The sequence below is a fragment of the Macaca mulatta genome, chromosome 11 (assembly GCF_049350105.2).
Source record: "Macaca mulatta isolate MMU2019108-1 chromosome 11, T2T-MMU8v2.0, whole genome shotgun sequence".
Lineage (NCBI taxonomy): Eukaryota > Metazoa > Chordata > Mammalia > Primates > Cercopithecidae > Macaca > Macaca mulatta.
In genome coordinates, this window is record NC_133416.1 from 12468448 (window position 1) to 12484040 (window position 15593).

The 15593-nt window shown below is 48.6% G+C and overlaps 1 protein-coding gene across 9 annotated transcripts in view; it reads left to right on the forward strand.

Annotated features, from left to right (window-relative positions):
• Window positions 1-396: 396 nt before the first annotated feature.
• LOC722743 (SH3 domain and tetratricopeptide repeat-containing protein 1-like) overlaps window positions 397-15593 on the forward strand; it is a 54841-nt gene continuing 39644 nt past the window's right edge. For 5 of the 9 annotated variants that reach the window (XR_013400892.1, XR_013400890.1, XR_013400891.1 and 2 more), the window contains exon 1: window positions 414-682. The gene's annotated coding sequence lies outside the window, so the exon portion shown is untranslated. Of the gene's footprint in view, window positions 683-15593 lie in introns of all 9 variants that reach the window. The other 4 variants (XR_013400896.1, XR_013400894.1, XR_013400893.1 and 1 more) reach the window with 3 other exon arrangements.

The window sequence follows — 15593 nt, forward strand, 5'->3', positions numbered from 1 at the left end:
AGGCGCGAGTAACCGTGCCCGGCCCTACTTCACTCCTAAGGCCCACCATACGTGCTTCCAAATGTTTGCTGAATGACAAGGTGAACGAGTGAATGGGACTAGGTGACTTTGGGCAGCAGGCAATCCTATTCCTTGGACCTCAGTTTCCCTTTTTGTAAAGCAAGCCTGTATCTCGCTCTCTGCCCTAAAAGCCTGAGTTCTGGGCTTGAGATGAGCGCGTCCCGTAGAGCAGACTCCAAGTGGACGTTGAGCTGGGTCTTCTAGAAGGCCAGAATCCGGCCAGCTCTAGGGTCCGGTCCTCCCGCGGGACCCCGCACGCCCAGTCCCAGCACCGCCCCCTCCCAACTTCCCTTTGTTCCCCAGGCCCCGCCCTCTCCGCGCAGCTCGCTCCCCATTGGCCGGGGAGCGGGCCCTGGGCGCCCGGCTCCACTGGGGGCGGGGCGGCGGTCGGGGCCGTGTGCGCCTGCGCTGTGTGTGTGTGTCCCCGCGGCAGCCCAGCGCCAGCTGCAGCTCAGTGATCCCAGCCGGATCCTGAGCGGGGAACACGGGCTGAAGCGGAGGCTGCGGCCCCGCCCCGGGGCTTCATTGTTGAGGCTGCCGCGGCTCTGTCGGCTGCTCAGCTGCCCTCCAGTCGGCCCAGGCGCCGCGGCTAGGAGCGAGCGCTGCGAGGCGGCGGCCTGAGGTGAGACGGCGCGACCGGCTACCGGGTCTCCGGACCGGGCGGGGGTCTCTGCCCCGGGCGTGGCGGCTCCGAGCTGGGCTCCGCAGGGTCCGGGGTCGGGATCCGGGGTCCGTGCGCCTGGGCTTTGTCTCTGTCTCGGGTGCCACCGGGGGCTTCGCGCCTCCTGCGACACCGCGTGGGCCCGCGCGGTGGTCCCGGCCGCCCTGCGGGTGGGGGCCGATCCCCACTGCTCCCTGGCTCCCCGCGTCTGCCGCGGAGGGGACTGCATGGACCCGGGCGCTGGCTTCTGCCCGGTCCCCCCGCGGCGTGGCTGGTCCCCGTGTGCGGCAGAGGGCGTCCTGCGAGGACCCACTCGTGGGGCGGGTCCGGGTCACCGCGAGTGGGAGACTCCGTCGCCCTCCCCGCCCTCCCTCGCAGCGAGACTGCTTGGCTATCACAGAAGGGACTGCGCGGACCCTCGGACGAGGGAGTCCATGACTCTGGGTGGGGGCTCTTTTCCGGCCCGCATGACGGCTTCCTGAGTGTTTTGTCACCTATATAGGTGGCTGCGTGGACCCGCGCGCGTGCGTCCTGGCCGCCCTGCTAGTGGGGCTGTGCGCAGCCCCGTGGCTCGTGTGGGTCGACCCCACCTGGGACGCGGGTGTAGTGGGGGTCTGTGCCCTGTGGGCGCGGTTGGTCGGGGCGCACTGCCCCCAACCCGTGATTTATCCTCTCACTTGCCGGGCGGGAGGAAGCGAGAGGCGCGGGCCCGGAGCTGTCGCGCAGCGGCCGCACAGACCTCTGCCCTGGCCGGCGCTTCCGGGGGGGGGGGGGGGCGAGGGGCTGTCACCGCGTCCCACCGCCGCGCTTCCTGCTCTGGCCCCGGGCTGGGCTCTGATTGGAGGAAGCAGGGCCCTTCTGCCTAGCGCTTCTTGATTTCTTCCGTTAGTAATGGGAAGAAAAAAAATTCTGGAAAGCCAGATTAAACTTTGTAGCTCTCAGCGCCTGGAGAGTGGAAGAAACTCTCCCAAAAATTTGACGGGCCGGAAAATGCGTTTCAAGCAGGAGCATCCACACGCAGGGAATGAGGCCAAGGCAGTTACAGCTAGAGGTCAGATTTATGAGGAGAGAGCCAGGGTGAGGTCCATTGGGGTGGGGAGACTCCGACCTCAGCTTGATGGGAAGACCTGATGCTGCCCCTCAGACGCTGTATTTCTCAGCCACCAAAGAAAGTGGAATCACTCCTTAGTGAATGCTTTCATCAAACTTTTGAAAAACCTGTAATGTCCCAGGAAGCAAAATCAAACTGGACAGTTTCCCCCTTTTAAGAGTGTTAAACGTCCCGGAGACAAACAGCAAAAGGTTCAAGGAGTCCAAATACTCAACCTGAAGTTCTTTCTGAACAAGAGATGGTGTATAAATAACAGGCATACAAGAGAAAACTGAACTAATCACCGCAGCTGTGGCTCCTAGCCCTGTAGCGTGTCATGCAGACCCTTTTGCCTTCTCTGCCCTCCACTGTCCCAGATCCCAACACTACGCGCACCTGCAGTCATCAGCTCCTGCGGACCCATTGCTATGAACTCTGTTTCGGTGGCTCCCTTCTCTCTGAAGTTTTGCTTGTTCTCCTGAAGTCCTGGTCTTTAAGAGCTTATGATCTGCAGGGACAGATTGGCTTTGGGTAGTACATAGTTAACTGTAGCACAGCTTGAAAAATGCTCTGATAGAGGTGGGCAGGCAGTTTGTACATGCGGGTAAATGCGAGGTCCTTTTTCAATACCATGAATCCAAGTATTCATGCTATTTTAAATCTGCAATTCTTTGACTCTCCAGAGGGCTTTTAGATTAATTTTTTTTTCTGTTAGTTCCTAGTGTTTGTTGCATAGTTCGGAGTACTTGATTAAAACTTACCAGGTCTGCCGGGCGCTGTGGCTCACGCCTGTAATCCCAGGACTTTGGGAGGTCTAGGCAGGCGGATCACTTGAGGTCAGGAGCTCGAGACCAACCTGGCCAACATGATGAAACCCTGTCTCTACTAAAAATACAAAAATTACTTGGGCGTGGTGGTGGGCGCCTGTAATCGCAGCTACTCAGGAGGCTGAGGCAGGAAATAGCTTGAACCGAGGAGGCGGAGGTTGCAGTGAGTCGAAATGGCTCCACTGCACTCCAGCCTGGGCCATAGAGTGAGACTTCGTCTCAAAACAAAAACAAAAACAATGTACTGGGTCTACCTCCGGCTCTGGAATTTTCCTGGAAGGCCTTCTCTTCTGGGCTTCATTTTTCTTACTTTTGAGGATGGTAAACTACATAATTTCCAAGAATCTTCGTCCTACACCTTTTATTCTTTCAAGCAAATATAGCAGAGAAAAATTCTCTTCCCGGCAATGGTGTAAGTAATGGAGGCCTTTGAAAATGTGGATTCTAAAATGGAAATTCTTTTTCTTCTTCCCCTTTTTTTCCTTTTAAACGAGTTTAGTTACATGAGTATATACTTTATCTCGGAGTTAAGGACAAGTATCTATGATGAAAGCTTAAGCAGCTTTTTGGCAATATCTTGCATATTCTTCACAATTGTGTTTTATGTGCAGCATCTTCACTCTATCCAGTTGGTTTGTTTTTTTCTCATTAATGGAGTTGTTGAGCTCAGAACTTTTCAGGAGCAGTTTGTTGATCTTTTAAGTGTCATGTGAAATATGTTCTAATTTAACATTTTATTTGGTTGAGTAAAATGGGAGTAAATGGAAATTTGAGAGTGCCTTGAGTAGATGTACTTGGCTTTGTGTAATGGTTTGAAGCATAGTTTAAAATTACCACTTGTGGCCGAGTGTGGTGGCTCACACCTGTAATCCCAACACTTTGGGAGGGCAAGGCAGGCAGATCACGAGGTTAGAAGATGGAGACCATCCTGGCTAACACGGTGAGACCTCGTCTCCACTGAAAATACAAAAAATTAGCCGAGTGTGGTGGCACACGCCTGTAGTCCCAGCTACTCGGGAGGCTGAGGCAGGAGAATCACTTGAACCTGGGAGGTAGAGGTTGCAGTGAGCCGAGATTGCACCACTGCACTCCAGCCTGGGCCACAGAGTGAGACTCCATCTCAAAAAAAAAAAAACAAAAAAAACAAAAAACCACTTGTAAAAAATTGCATCACTAGTTGAATGACTTATAAAGGAGCTACAATTCTAAGGAATATGGTAATTAATTCTTTAAAATAGTAAGGCTGGGTGCTGTGGTTTATACCTGTAATGCCAGCACTTTGGGAGGCTGAGGTGCAAGAATCACCTGAGCCCAAGATTAGAGGCTGCAGTGAGCTATAATCATGCCACTGCACTCTAGTCTGTGTGACAGAGTGAAACCCTTTCTCTAGAGGGTTTTATTTTATTTATTTATTTTTTGAGACAGAGTTTTGCTCTGTCGCCCGGGCTGGAGTGCAGTGGCGGGATCTCAGCTCACTGCAAGCTCCTCTTCCTGGGTTCACACCATTCTCCTGCCTCAACCTCCCAAGCAGCTGGGACTACAGGCGCCTGCCACCACACCTGGCTAATTTTTTGTATTTTTAGTAGGAACAGGATTTCACTGTGCTAGCCAGGATGGTCTCCGTCTCCTGACTTGGTGATCTGCCTGCTTTGGCCTTCCAGAGTGCTGGGATTACAGGCATGAGCCAGTGTGCCTGGCCGACAGAGGATATATTTTTGAGCTTTACATTTCAGAGTTCTTTTCTATATCCCTGGCCAGGGTCCCAAACAGGGAACTTAATTCACTCTTTCACTGAAGTATACTCTTGCTTTGATGCCATTGGTATGTTGTCCTAGAGATTTGCTGTGGCTGCTAGGAGTGTTTCATGGTTAAGAACTGATGCGACTTATCTTTTGTCAGTTTTTGAGTCTATAAACCATCTTGTTTCCTTTAGTATTATCTCCCTGGAACTGGAAGGTCAGAGATGAAGTTTTCTTGGATTATAAGTCTCAGCCTTTGCTATCTACCTTCCTCTGTCTCCCATGTCACCTGCTGGTTTTTTTTCCCCCCATTTTTCTTTTTAATGTTTTTATTGGATAGGTGTCTATTATTGCAGGCTACCTCAAAACATTTTTGGATATTGACAGGACATAAGTATGAATAATATGTAAAAGATAACTTACTCTAGTTCTTTTGAGCAGAGGATTTGGTTTCGATATGTGGCCCTATTAAAGCTTTTGTTAAGTCCAAATACTTTCTGAACTTCAGTTCCCTTACCTATAAAATGGAGTTAGTTGTTAGTAATACCTGTTCTGCCTAACTCAGGAGATTGTTTTGAGGATCAAATGAAATCATGAATGTAATGGAATTTTGTAAATTTTAAATGAAATATTGTATTACCTAAGCTTTAAAAAAAACAAAACAAAACAAAACAAAAATGCCATATTTAAGAATGGAATGAATCTGGGTTTTCCTTTGAAATCCCAAGGGTTTAATGTACAGAGAATTTTAATGTGCCTGTTGGGGAGCTTCATTAGGATTGTTTTCTATCTTTAATTGGCCAGTATTGTTTTATATTTTATCATTTTTGGGGAACATCAAAATTTGTGTTTCAGGTATCATTAATATTTTACAAAGTTATTGAATGTGCATGATTTAGTCTTTAACAATCTCTTCAATTATTTACATTCCCATGTAAAAAATGAAGTAATGAACGTCCATGTAAATAACATTCCCATGCTTTAATGAAGCATAATTTCTTGACATTGCAGTTTCTAAGTGCCCTGTCTTGAGGTTGGGAAAGCGGAAGGGCAGTCAGAGGTCAAGGTCAGCAAAGCGTCACCTTTGACATTTGAAATCCAGCAGCAGGTATCACAGTGAACCCCATTCCAGCATCCAGGAAGTTTCCTGCCCTGCCTGTCCTCCAGCCACCTCAGAATCTGTGTCTGCAGCGTTGGTCCTGCTTTCCTCTCTCCTCTGCCTTTTCTTTCTCTTCACCAACTTCTACCGAGTGCCTCTGATGTCCCAGACAGTGGCAGTGGGAGTACAAAGGCTAATAAACCCGGCCCTGGTCCTCAAAGAATTGATGTTTTCTGTGCAGATTTTTTTTTTTTTTTTTTTTTTGAGACGGAGTGTCACGCTGTAGCCCAGGCTGGAGTGCAGTGGCGCGATCTTGGCTCACTGCAAGCTCCGCCTCCTGGGTTCACGCCATTCTCCTGCCTCAGCCTCCTGAGTAGCTAGGACTACAGGCGCCCGCCACCGCGCCCGGCTAATTTTTTGTATTTTTAGTAGAGACGGTTCACTGTGGTCTCGATCTCCTGACCTTGTGATCCGCCCGCCTCGGCCTCCCAAAGTGCTGGGATTACAGGCTTGAGCCACCGCGCCCGGCTTCTGTGCAGATATTAAGTGACACTGTCATACATAGTGTTGACAAACATTGATACAGATTTCCTGTGAAGTGCAGAAGCACCATCCTAGAAGCAGAGATGCAGAGGCAGCCCTGGTGACTCACACATGGAGAGCTGGAGTTCTTGGTCTAGTGGGATCAACTGACCTGGACATCATTTCAGTGCAGCGGAGTGAGTGCTGGGATGGGCTCCCGGGGCATCTGGAACAGAGTTTGTCTGGTGTTTAGTCTCCTGCCTGGTACTTAGAGTTTATCAGTAAGATGAGCATTGGGAGATTTCTAAGTGAAAGGAAAGGCAATCACTGACCTGAAACCTAAAATCTGTAGGTGTTCTGGGCCATTTATAATTCACTGAATCTGTTTTGTCAGAACAAGTCTATCGTCTATTGTTTTGGATGGAGTGTGGCCAGCCCTGCCTTGCGATGTAAGGAAATCAGGAAACGCTTGTCAGGTGTCAACACCGTGCCACTCTTCTAGGGATTTCTACGTAAATCACTGTATTCATTTCTGTTGCTGCTTTACCACATTTCCACAAATTTAGTGGCTTAAAACAACCAAAATTGTATCATCTCACAGTTCTGTGGGGCAGAAGTCTGACGTGGGTGTCACTGGGCAAAAATCACCACGTGGGCTGGGCTGCATTCCTCACTGGAGAATTGTTTCCAAGCGCTTTTGGCCAAATATAGTTCCTTGTGGTTGCAGGACTGAGGTGTCTGTTCCCTTGCCGGCCATCTGTTGGGAGCTGCCCTCAGCTCCTGAGACCTCTATCTGGTCTTTGCATGTGGTCCCATCAGCTCAGGACTAGCTAGGCCAGGGACCTGGTCAGGCTCTCCAGTTCAACTGTGTGCATTTCTCTTCTTCCACTCGGAGAAAGTTCTATGCCCTATTTAAAAAAATTTTTTTGAGATGGAGTCTCGCACTGTTGCCCATGCTGGAGTGCAGTGGCGTGATCTCAGCTCACTGCAACCTCTACCTCCCGGGTTCGTGTGATTCTCCTGCTTCAGTCTCCTGAGTAGCTGGGACTACAGGTGCCCGCCACGATGCCCCACTAATTTTTGTATTTTTAGTAGAGATGGGGTTTCACCATTTTAGCCAGGATGGTCTCCATCTCTTGATCTCGTGATCCACCCACCTTAGTCTCTCAAAGTGCGGAGATTACAGGCGTGAGCCACCGTGCCTGGCCAGTTCTATGCTCTTAGAGGCTCGTGGGATTAGATTGTACCTCCCTGGATAGCCCAGGATACTCCTTCTAAGGCCTGTGGCAAAGCCCTTTTGCTGCCTGACATAGTCACAGGTCTCGGGGGTTGGAATCTCCCACCACAGTTACCGATCCACTTACTACAGCAGCCTGGGAGGTGCTTTTCATTGCCTCTGGTTAACAGATACTAATTTTTTTTTTTTTTTTTTGCAAATTGGCAGGAACATGAAGATCCCTCTTTTTTTTTTTCTGAGACGGAGTCTCATTCTCTTGCCCGGGCTGGAGTGCAGTGGCGCGATCTTGGCTCACCACAACTTCCACCTCCCGGGTTCAAGCAGTTCTCCTGCCTCAGTCTCCTGAGTAGCTGGGACTACAGGCACGTGCCACCAAGCTCGGCTAATTTTTGTATTTTTAGTAGAGACGGGGTTTCACTATGTTGGCCAAGCTGGTCACAAACTCCTGACCTCATGATCTGCCCACCTTGGCCTCCCAAAGTGCTGGGATTACAGGTGTGAGCCACCGCACCCAGCCAGGAAGATCCTTCTTAAATGAAAAAACCATTCCTCTGATTTGATGTGAGGCTGTTGGTGAGATTGGTAGCAGTGGAGAGAGGTCCATCAGAAACGGAGCTAAACTTTGTGTTTTGGAGTATTTTGATGGCCTGCCCTGATTATGTAAGTTTTGCTAAGAAGTCATTAGAGTAATTCCTCTACTGGAAGAAACACCCATATGGGGAATTTGGGACCTTGCCTTTTCAAGTTTTACACAAAGGACTCTTCATGGGCGAAAAGTACATGATTCCAGGTCCATTTCTAGAATGCAAACAGCTGCATCAACCCAACAGCGATTCACATTCCTGAGTTTGAGAGAATCTGATTGTTTCAAGGCTGAAGCCAAAAGCCCAATAAACAATGTTTGCACCTTTATTCATAGTTAGGAATTAGGTGCATCCCGTGGTCAAGAAAACAACTGATGGTCACCAAGTAGTTTAAAACCAAGCAGGACCTCATTTTATCTTGTGGGTGTTTTTGATTTTTTTAACTAAGTTTTTATTTTCCTGTGCAATAAATGACAAGCTCTGACTTGAAATACATTTCCTTTAATAAACCAGAATCTAGGGCCAGGCGCGGTGGCTCACGCCTGTAATCCCAGACTTTGGTAGGCCAAGGAGGGCAGATCACGAGGTCAGGAGATTGAGACCATCCTGGCTATGGTGAAACCCTGCCTCTATTAAAAATACAAAAAATTAGCCGGGCGAGGTGGCGGGCGCCTGTAGTCCCAGCTACTCGGGAGGCTGAGGGAGGAGAATGCATGGGAGGCGGAGCTTGCAGTGAGTTGAGATCAGGCCTCTGCACTCCAGCCTGGACGACAAAGCGAGACTCAGTCTCAAAAAAAAAAAAAAAAAAAAAACAACAAAGAAAAGGAAAAAAAAAAGAGAAACCAGAATCTATAATCCTAAGGTTTTTAACCTGGCTTTCAGAAATTTATGAAGTTCCCAAAATCCTGTGCAACAATTTTGTGTATATGCATCCATGTGTGTTTATGGGGAGATGATTTATAGCTCTCCATACATTTTCAAAGTGGTTGGATTCCAAAAAATTTTAGATACACCACTTGGGCCTGGTGTGGTGGCTCACATCTATAATCCCAGCACTTAGGGAAGCTGAGGCAGTAGGATCCACTGAGGTCAGGAGTTTAAGACCAGCAACATAGCGAGACTTCCACCTCTACCAAAAAAAAAAAAGTGCTGGGCGTGGTGGTGCACACTTGTGGTTCTAGCTGCTCGGGAGGTTGATCACCTGATCCCAATAATTTGAGGCTGTAGTAAGTTAGAATTGCACCACGGCACTCCAGCCTGGGCAACAGAGCAAGACCCTCTCTCAAGCAAAAACAAAAAACCATATCACTTAATATACTATTGTTGTTGGTCAAGTATCAGATTTTGTTTAAACATTAAATTCTCTTTTTTTTTTTTTTTTGAGACGGAGTCTCGCTCTGTCACCTAGGCTGGAGTGCAGTGGCGTGGTCTCAGCTCATTGCAAGCTCTGCCTCCCAGGTTCACACCATTCACCTGCCTCAGCCTCCTGAGTAGCTGGGACTACAGGCGCCCACCACCACGCCCGGCTAATATTTGGTATTTTTAGTAGAGACGGGGTTTCACCGTGTTAGCCAGGATGGTCTCCATCTCCTGTCTTCGTGATCCGCCCACCTTGGCTTCCCAAAGTGCTGGGATTACAGGTAAATACTCATTTTTAGCAAAGGTGTACAGGCATACAGCTCTAAGAATCAGAAATTAACAAGGCTTAGAACAAAACCCAGCAGTCCCCTACCTTACCCTTCTTCACCCTGATCCCTGCTCCTTGGAGGTTACTGTGTTTATGTTTTAGCTGGTGCTTCTAGATTGTATGAAAGACAGGGAGATGTCCTACTGTGGAAGACAAGGATTCAGGTTGCTTACCCTCCCCCCTGCTCCTGTTGCTCAGGTTTTTCTCCCCCATCCTCTCAGTATAATTATTGTGGTAGTGAGGCCAGGCATGGTGGCTCATGACTTATCCCAGATTTTTGGGAGGCCAAGGCAGGCAGATCACTTGAGGCCAGGTGATGAAGGCCAGTGTGGCCAACACAGTGAAACCCTGTCTCTACTAAAAAATACAAAAATTAGTCAGTTGTAGTGTCGCACACCTGTAGTCCCAGCTACTCAGGAGGGTGAGGCACAAGAATTGCTTGAACCTGGGAGGTGGAGGTTGCAGTGAGCTGAGATCGCACCACTGCACTCTAACCTGGGCAACAGAGGTAGACTCTCTCAAAAAAAAATTATTGTGATAGTGGGCTACATAGTACAATAGTGTATGTATTTAGTATTCTTCCCGGTTTTTGGCCCAGAGCTTCTAAAACCCTTGTAATTTCCTGAGTTATAGGAACATCATTGGTTATAATATTTGGTGATAGGTTTCAATTCCTGACACAAGAGCTTCTAAGACTTTTGGAATCTCTGGGGTGATAGGAGTGTCTTTTGTGTGATAATGAGCTGACAGGTGGCTTTGGGCCCCTGGACAGGTTCAGGATTAGGGCTGGTTGCCAGAAAGATGAGTCATGAGTAAAGAGTTGGACATATCAGCCCCACCCCTACCTCTGGGAGGGGAGACGAGACAGGCTGGAGATTGAGCTAGTCACGAGTAGCCAATGACTTAATCATGTCTATGTTATGAAAACTCCATAAAACCCTCTAAATATTGGGTTTGGAGAGCTTCTGGTTTGGTGAACTCATTTGGTGCTGGGGAGGTGGCACTTCCAGGGACGGCGGCACTTCCAGGGACGGCATGGGAGCCCCGACCTCTCTGCCCCGTGGTGTGCCGTGTGCGTCTCTTACATTTGGCTGTTCCTGTGTTCTCTTCTTTGTAATAAACCAGTAAGAGTAAGTAAGTGCCAAGCACTTTGCGTCTGTCACCTCTCTTAACTTTTTCAGCAACACTCTGTGGCAGATAACGTCCTCATTTTGCCAGTGACAAAATGAGATTGATGCATTGAGTAACTTGCTCAAGGTCACATAATAAGTGGAATTGAAGCTCTGACTCCAAAGCCTGTGCTTTTAACCAGCAAGCTGCATATGCGGCCTCTTTATTTGTTAGGAGTTTTGGTGTCTCTAGGGCCTGACACCAAGTTGACCGTTGTGGCCTAGAGCTGTTATAACGGAGCTTTTAGTAGCCCTGCTGAGAACAGAGCCAGCACCTCCCGATTGGCAGGGCAGGGGCTGTTCCTGCTGGGAGCTGCAGGCCACTCCCTGTGGCCCTTGGGTGATCTTCCTCATCCACTCCCTCCCTCCTTCAGTAGTTCCTGAGTGCCGCCTCTGTGTGGAGGAGAAGGAGGCAGCCTTCCAGCCCAGGTGGGGCCTGCAGGTACACACAGGGAGAGGCAGCTGTGCACTGAGCTGGCTGTAGGCTGGGACAGTGTGGCTCCAGAGGTGACGATAGAATGCTCTGGGACTGCAGAGAGAACACATGCTTGTGAAAGGGAGGAAGGGGGCGGGTATCGCAGAGGAGATGTACTTGAGTTGGACTTTGAGGGAGGAGTTGGATTTCCAAAGTGGAACCGAGCAGCTGAGGCTTTCTCAGCAGCTGAAGATTACAGCCAGCCAGGCTCAAATGCTCAGCTTTTCCTGAATTCTCTTTTTTAGTATAGTGCAGTAAGTTTTCAACAGAGATAAAGCAGTCACCTCCATGTCATTCATGTTCTGCGAATCCTGTGTGTAGTTTTCGATGCTTAGCAGATGGGGGCAGCCTGGGCCATAAGAGAAGAGCTTGTGTGTCCGCCTGTTTGGACATCAGTCAGGTGTGGCACAGGGCAGTGATCACTGCCTGCCCCTGAGGAACTCAGTTGTACTTTTATGTGGAGAGGACAAAGAAAGCTGTTGTACAGGGGGCAGGAGACATTTCACCTGCAAAGCAAGGCACAAAATACATAGTCTGTGCCCTGCATGAGAAACCTAGCAGAACTGTGTGCTGATTCCCACCCCTGCCTCCCCTCCTGAGAGCGAACCGTCCCTTGTACCATGGTGGAAGGCATTTCTGAAGCCTCTGCCATCGGAGTGATCTGTTACTTGCCCACTGAACCTTCGGGGCAGCAACCAGGTGGTGTGGCTGAAACACAGGCCTTGACCAGACCTGGTTGGGCATGTTGGTTCTGCCACTGATTGTGAATTACAGAACCTTGGAGAAGTCATTGTCTTTGTCTGTGCCTGTCATATAAGATGGGGAAGACTGTGGCCATTGCAGAAAAGCAGATAGGTGGAGCGAGTATGAAGTGCTTTGTGTGTGTGTCATACGGTGAATGAAATGGCACTGATTGACATTATTGATAGTAATAACAGGTTTAATTCAGGAATAAAACTGGTAAAGTAGGCCAGGTGCAGTGACTCAGGCCTGTAGTCCCAGCACTTTGGGAGGCCGAGGCGCGTGGATCACGAGGTCAGGAGTTTGAGACCAGCCTGGCCAATATGGTGAAACCCCATCTTTACTAAAAATACAAAAATTAGCTGGGTGTGGTGGCACGCCTGTAGTCCCAGCTACTTGGGAGGCTGAAGCAGGAGAATTGTTTGAACCTGGGAGGCAGAGGTTGCAGTGAGCTGAGATGGCGTCACTGCACTCCAGCCTGGGTGACAGAGTGAAACTCCGTCTCAAAAAAAAAAAAAGCATGGTAAAGTATTTGACCCAGCCTGGGTACGTGTGGTAGAGCCGAATGAAAGCTTAGGAAAAGATGACTTGAGAACTAGCCCAGCAGAAGAATCAGGTGGGATGTGTTGTTACTGAGTAAGTGAAATTTGCACCTGCTTTCTCCCAGGCCTGGTTGAGTTGTGTACAACAGAGAGCTCAGGTGTTGGGGGCAGTTGACCGGTTGAAGAATGCATTGCTATTATGTGAGGAACATTGGGCTTTGAAAAAGCAGAACTGGATCCACGTTCTTGCCTAGTAACTCTAACTATCATCTAGTTTGTAAAGGGGAATGCAGTTCTCTGAAAAATTCTTATGACAGTGTGGAAAGGATTGGGGCGTCTGCATTGGTGTGTGTAATATAGGTCATATGAAAGAGCATTTAGGCTGGAGGGAGGCTTTTCATCTCTCTAACTTTACTTTCACAGAACAATTCCATCATGATTTGAAGATTTTTGAGTCAAAACTACAATGTTCTGCTATGTGTTTCGGGGCAAATTTATACATACAATTGGCTTAAATATTTCAGATGATACAAGAATATATGTGTGGAGTAAAAAGCTGAAATTTGCATTCCCCCTTCTCTAGAAGTAACCATTGTGAATAGTTAAGTCTGTATTCCAACTATTTTGTATATTATAAATACACTGTGAATATATGAGTGTATATATACATATATGTTACACAAACACATTTTTAGAGATGGAATATTGCTGTGTTGCCCATGCTAGTCTCAAATTCCTGAGCTCAAGTGACCCTCTGGCCTCAGCCTCCCAAAGTTTTGGAATTACAGGTGTGAGCCACCGCCCCTGGCCTGCATGAGTATATTTACTAATTGCTAAGTTACTCTGTTCAATATGTGTCTGTTGAACTCCTCCATGTGCCAAGCATTGTTCTGAATACCTTATATGCACGAATTCACTTAATTTTTAGAGCAGCTCTATTATTGTGGCCCTTTTACAGTGAGGAAACGGAACCACAGAGAGGCTGGGGACGTTGTCTAACCTCACACAGCCAGTGCTGTTGGAATTGAGGTTTGAACCCAGACAGCTGGCTTCAGATCTCTTAGCTGTTATCATAGATGCACACCCAAACCTTAGGGCCACCTCCCAAGCCTTGCCTCCGATACGGGCTCGCCTGAGCTCTGTGAGAGCTGTGTATGTGAGGTTTCTTTCCTCTTTAAGAACACAAGCCTTGGAATTGTCCCAGACCCTGGTAGGACCTCTTGAGGACCAAAAACGGGGATTCTTCAAGCCTGCCCCAAGGCCAGATCTCTGATGTAGCTACTTGGAAGGTAGACGTGGAAGAGAGTAATTTTGCCAGAACAAAAAGTTAGGATGGTTGGACTGACTCGGCCAGACGCAGTGGCTCATGCCTGTAATCCCAGCACTTTGGGAGGCCGAGGCAGGTGGATCACCTGAGGTCGGGAGTTCGAGAGCAGCCTGGCCAACCAGTTGAAACTCTGTCTCTACTAAAAATATAAAAATTAGCTGGGTGTGGTGGCGGGCGCCTGTAATCCCAGGTACTTGGGAGGCCAAGGCAGGAGAATTGCTTGAACCCAGGAGGCAGGGGTGGCAGTGAGCTAAGATTGCGCCACTGTACTACTCCAGCTTGGATGACAGAGGGAGACTCTGTCTCAAAAAAAAAGAAAAAAAAAAAAGGAAGGGGAAGGGGAATGGCTGGGCTGACTCATCCTAGGGAAGAGGCCCTACAGCAGCCATAGGACCTTGGCCACTTGGGTGGAAAAGAAGGAAGGAAGAGCTTCACCCAGGGCGGTGACCTGGACTGCAGAAACCACACAAAACAGTCCACATTCTGGAGCCTGGCCACCCCATTTGCTTCTCTTCTCCTTGGGTAGAGGGTGTGGGGAGCTTTCTACCCTGGAGGCTGAGCAGCACAGCTTCTAACCAGGGTAGGCGTTTGTCTGTCCCTGGGAATACAGACAGCATTCTCATAAGCAGCCCCAATCCTCCTGAACGGCTTTTTGTAGGGTGGGGCGGGGCAGGGCAGAGGGTCATTTTGACTCATAGGTACCTTTTCCACTTTCACTGCTGATAACTGTGTTACAGATTAAAGTTTTGTTTTTGATACTGAAGAGGGCTTAAGAGAGTGAGCTATTATGGCACATCTAAGTCTGCTAAAATAGAACCGCGGAGCAGTGTAGGAAAATCTCTTCTAAATTATGGATCATATATGGTGAACGTTAGAAGCCATGTGTATCTAAGTTGAAAAATCAAAACATGTCTTGTATTTGGGCGACCCCGGTAAGTCTGGATGCCACTGTGCCTTGTGTGAACACAGGATGCTGAGGTGTAGGGGTCAACAGGCTTTTTCTGGATGTCTTGCGCTTCTCCCTTGTGGTAAAGTGGGGCAGCGGTAGGAGCGCACAGCTGTTAGGCCCCTAATATTTATCAGCTGTTTTACACGTGGGATTCCATTTAATGCAATCTTGGAGGTAAAATTATTTTATTGAAGATGAAGATAGAGGCTTAGAGAAGTTAAGAAGATTATTCAAGGTCACGTCATTTTTTTTTTTTTTTTTTTTTTTTGAGAGAGTTTTGCTCTTCTTGCCCAGGCTGGAGTGCAATGGTGCAATCTCAGCTCACCACAACCTCTGCTTCCCAGGTTCAAGTGATTCTCCTGCCTCAGCCTCCCGAGTAGCTGGGATGACAGGCATGCACCACCACGCCAGGCTGATTTTGTATTTTTAGTAGGGATGGGGTTTTTCCATGTTGGTTAGGATGGGCTTGAACTCCCAACCTCGGGTGATCCGCCCGACTCGACCTCCCAAAGTGCTGGGATTAAAGGTGTGAGTCACCACGCCTGGCCAAGGCCATGTAATCTCTTAAGTGGAAAGATGAAGTACTTGATGAACTCAGAAGTTTGACTTCAAGGCCCTTGATCTTTCCATAACACGTGGTTCCTTCCCTGGTTGGTCGGAGTGACTGAAGGACTCAAGGAAGCTGTGTTTTGTGGAAAGAGGACCTGAGGGCTGTATGGTCTTTCCAGACTTGGAATTGCCATGCTGGGCTTCTGAATTGTATAGCTTGGCCATATAGAGAGAAGCCCCTCATTTAAGACTTACTCTTTGGGGGAAATAAAGGAAGGCCGCCCACATGAGACAGGCAGAGGCGACTTTCTCAGAGCTGCTGTGGTAAGGGAGTC